The 4,909-nt window shown below is 48.6% G+C and overlaps 1 protein-coding gene across 1 annotated transcript in view; it reads right to left on the bottom strand.

Annotated features, from left to right (window-relative positions):
• Nucleotides 1-4,909, bottom strand: part of IMMP2L (inner mitochondrial membrane peptidase subunit 2) — a 493,363-nt gene that overhangs the window by 55,116 nt on the left and 433,338 nt on the right. The gene's annotated exons all lie outside the window — the stretch shown is intronic.

Genomic DNA, 4,909 nt, shown 5'->3' with positions numbered 1-4,909 from the left:
TTTTTTCTTTTCCCCACAAGTACCACCAAGCAAGTTAGAATTCTCCAGAGGGATTCTGGAGCCCACAACTACTACATAGTAAGGAAATGGGGGAGGGGATTCAATTTATTCTTACCATTTAATTCAGGGGTGGGGAACCTTCTTCCTGCCAGGGGCCATTTGGATATTTATAACATTATTCATGGGCCATATAAAATGGTCAAATTACAAATCAAGCCTGCTCTATTTGGTCAAGCATTTCATTAACTCACCACTAGTGCCTTGGCAGGGCCAGACCAAATGATTTAGGGCCTTATACAACCCGGGGGCTGGACGTGCCCCACCCCTGGTTTAAATGTTACACATATATGATGGGGGGAGGGGAAGGGGGGCGCTCCCCTGGAACTTTCTCCCGGAACGTGAGCCTGTCATCTATGCCATCTGGGTTCGTCATGTCACCACGCGAGCACCTCCGGAAGGAAGTGAGGGTGCAAACAGGTGTGTAAATCACGCTGGCGCTCAGAGCAGGAAACGTGCACACTTCAGCGAAGAACAAAACAAAACAAACCAAAGTCTTGCTGCAAAGGCTCAGAAAGACATGGCCGGGGCCCTTTCAGGGAAGGTGTGAGAGGAGGAGGCTGGTGGGAGGCAGTGGGACTCCATCCATCACTGAATCTTTTTTTCTTTCTCTGTGAACTGAAGTGGGTGGAGATGAGAGGTGGTATCGTTTCTGCATGTATAAAACTGTATGTGATAAATGCTAAATAACAGATTAGAAATCTCTCAATAATCCTGTTTATTGTTCTTGTTGTCTGTTTTCTCTTGTTCTTCTCACTTAACAAATCTTTCTTCAGATGTGTCACCCTAGAGGGCTACCATCCACCCTGGTGGGTCACTGACTGCAGATCGGGGCATATGCTGGATGGAACATTGTAATTACATCCAGACCCAGGGCAGCACCCAATTGTCCCCCTCGCTTAGAGCTGGGGTCACCTGCGCATGACATACATGAATGAATTACGGATCCTGTGGTGAGTTAAGAGGGTAGCACATCTCAGTCTGTGTTGAATAGCTTGGGGTGGGGAGAAGCTCTTGTAAACACAGGCCCTGGCGGGATGGCCCGCCTCTGGAAGCGTTGATGAGCTATAAGGTTGAGTTACTATCGGCCCCTGTGTTCCCATTGTTCTGTCCACCTGCTCAATGCATAGGTTCCAGCCGGCCGTGTCCCAGGATTCCCCTGAGGCTAAGGCCTGACTTTATAAGTAGTGTTGTCACTGGGGAGAGGGGGTACACGCATAGCACTCGTCCAACCAACGTTAGAGAATCAACAGACTCATAGACAGAAAACAAGACCGCCAGCTGAAAGAGGGGAGGAGGGTTGGGGTCAAAAAAAAACAACAACATAAAAAACACACAACACACAACCCAACAACTCATGGACACAGACAACAGTATGGTGACGACCAGAGGGCAGGGGGTGCGGGGAGGTGGAAGAGGGCACAGGGGGGATACATGGTAATGAAAGGAGGCTTGACTTGGGGTGGTGAACACACTACAATATACGGCTGATGTATGAGGGATTTGTAGATGTGAAACCTATATAATTTTATTAACCAATGACACCCCAATAAGTTCAATAAAAATAAAAACCACAAAAAATCCCTTTAAAGACCTCTGTGACCCTAGTCCTTCTATTTATAGTCCTTGCGCTTCAGGTGGCTAATGGGGTGGAATGAATTCCTGTTTTATTTTTTTTACCCATCAAATTGGAAAAAGTGGAAGAGATTGATAACACCCAGCGCTCCTATGGAGGCCGAGTGATCCGTGCTCACCACCAGCACTCTTCGGGGAAGCCATAAGGTAATACACCTTATGATTCAAAGGTAAATAGCATTTGTACCAGCAACCTCAAGTTGGGGGACTTTTTCATGCACATTTAAAGGAGCCAGACATAAAGAGGCATGTTCCAAGTCGTTTACTGCGGCACAAAGCTGGAAACAGCCCGAATGTTCACCAGCAGAGGACTGCTTAAATAAATATGATACAGCCACACTACGGAATAGCATGCAGCCAGCGAAAAGCAGGAATTAGATGGAATTCGTTAGCTACACTGTATGAATATAGGTACGGTATCATTCCAGCTTAGGAGATGGATGGAAAAGGTAGAGAGGGAGGAAGAAGGGGGGTGGGGGCACAGAGAGAGGAAAGGAGAGAAGGAAAGGGGTAAATATTGGGGAATGCACACATCTGTCTGTGTGTCTATCCTGATAGGAGCACAGAGAGGCAATGCCAGGCTGGGCTACCCTGGCCACGCAGGGACACGCAGCGGCAGGAAAGAAGGTGTAGTTCCTGGCATTGCCCTGTAGAGCTCTGTAGGTTGTGTGTGGCACAGGGAACACCCATGAGCTCCGTTGCCTCCGTTGTTTAAAAGCACTAGTAGCAGGCACTAGTTACTAGGAAGACAGGGCGATGGAGACCAGGTAGAGCCTCCACCTACGTGATGAGAACCAACCACTTCCTAGTTCAATGAAGCTTCGAGACAATTGGGGTGGGATGAGGGTGAAGGGTAAAGGAGGCGCTGCCTCCTGCAGGAATTCAGCACAGTTCGCACATAAGAATGCCTGGGAACCTGGCAACTGGGTCCTCAGTGTCCACTCATTAATTCTGATGGACAGGTTGGGGAGGACTCCTGGGGACAGACCAGCAGCCCTGGTAGGAGCATACTGCTTCTGAGCTAGACCAGGGGCGGGGCGGCTAGTTAGGTTTTCCTTAACCCACCCCTGGTAGAACGAAATCCTGCTGTTCTCCCAGGAGAAGCCGTGGTTTAGGACACACACTTACTGTATGGCTTAGAAATAGTAGTTAACGTTTCTAACAGACTAGTTTGTAGCCCCTAAGTAATTGGGTTTCGTCAGTAGTCACCTGTGCTTTTAAGCATATGTCCCTAAAGAACACCTTTGCACACGCACACCACATAGCTGTCGGTGTCTTTATAACCAATATATGTGCTCTACTGCCCATCAGTATTGTGAGTTAATATTTGATGAAAGTAAATAGATGTTTTATTATTTTTTCTTCATGCATCCCCGGGGTTTGTTTTGTAAAACTTCTGCATACCAGCCCACATGCTGAAGCTTGCATAGAATATTTAAAAGTATTCAGCAGTCACCGATTCATACATTTTAGCAATTTGGTGGGGACAAACTCCACTTGGGCAATAGCTTGATTATTAAATCCTAACTTAATTACTAATTATAATAAATTTGGCTGTGCTAAGCACTTAGCTTCCAGGCAGAAAGGCCACTATTTAACGGTGCTTATTTAATTCCAGGGCCCATTAGAGGCGCTGGAAACAGCAGCTCTTTTACGTTGACGGTTAGCTTTAGATTTTACCATTATGCCCTGCCCACGTATATGTCAGATGGATCAACATGAGCACAATGCATACTTCTCAGGGCAACACTTACTGCGAAAATAATGGGGAATCGAAGATGTTTGCTAGATTACCAAGTCAGGTCACTTCGCTATAGGTACTTACTTTTTAAAATCTATTTTTATTGATTTCAGAGAGGAAGGGAGAAGGAGAGAGAGATAGGAACATCAATGATGAGAGAGAATCATTGATCGGCTGCCTCCTGCACGCCCGACCCTGGGGATGGAGCCCGCAACCAGGGCATATGCCCTGACCGGAACAGGAATGGAACTGGGCACCTCGTGGTTCATAGGCTGATGCTCACACACTGAGCCACGCCGGCCGGGCTAGATAATTCTTTTTAGACAACTAGCAAGCGAAACCAGTATCATCTAGTCTATTTACAATGTAGACACATATTCCCATGCAGATATTTGCATGCTCGCTTCACAGCCTCAGCTTCCTGGCTTTCCTGCATCAGAACAGACTTGTCATCCGCTCTGCAGTTCCACTCAAATGCCCCCTGACTCCCATCGCCGTATCCTGGAATTCACAGGCATGAGATACCATTGCTGGAGTCCTCATTTACGACGTGGCTTTCAGGGGAAGTGAGTTTTCAGGTAGGAGCTGTGGAGCACCAGCTGGACAACATCTGGGCTGGCAAACAACAGGACTTTGAGCCTTTGTGGAAGTAACTGCAAAAGGCAATGAGCCCTTTACCAAGTTGTCCAAGAGCAGGTGCAAGATGGAAAGACGTGCTTCTGTCCCAATCGCCTGGTTTCCGAAAGCGTACAAACTAATTACGTCCTAGTTAGAACAAGACGGCCCTCAGACCTCAGACTCACAAGCACACGGAGCCTCGCGTGCCCCGCTGGCCGTGCGGACACACGCTAGGCACGCGGTGTGCAGACGCGCTGGGAAACGGGCAGACACCTGAGCTGTTCCTTCCATCGCGGCTCCGAAAGGGTTACGGTTCGAACACACACCGCTCGGGCAGGCGAACAGACTCCCCACACTGCTCGCGAGGGGGGGCGTTGTTGTTGTTCTTCCTTATGTGTTTGAATCCGATAAACAGGGAGAACAGGAAGAAAATTATTATCTTAATAATTTATTTTGTTGATTCGGCTAGAGGAGCAAATCGTGAAACACTCCCTGAGCACAGCAGGCCACTCTGCACTGCGGATCCGGCCTCGGCGCTGGGCCTGCCGACCGGATGGGGTGCCTCACCGCCTTGACTTTGACAGGGGGGTGTGAGTTCAGGTCCAGGGGCCACGGGATGAGAGGCGGATTGCGAGTGGAAGGGATCCGTTCCTCTAGGAAGGCCGGGGGCTGCCTCACTCCACTGTCAAAGGGGAGCCCAGCTCTGTCTTAGGATGTGGCGCTACTGTGACTTTAACAGTGACAGATGGGGGATGGAATGGGGTAAGATTGAGAGGTCAGAGACATGAAAGAGGTGGGAAGCAGTCCATTTCCAAAAAACCCAAAACTTCAAAAGACAAAAGGGTGGGGGGATGTGAA

Source organism: Myotis davidii, unplaced genomic scaffold (assembly GCF_000327345.1).
Source record: "Myotis davidii unplaced genomic scaffold, ASM32734v1 scaffold573, whole genome shotgun sequence".
Classification (NCBI taxonomy): Eukaryota; Metazoa; Chordata; class Mammalia; order Chiroptera; family Vespertilionidae; genus Myotis; species Myotis davidii.
This window is presented reverse-complemented; position numbering and strand designations above follow the sequence as displayed.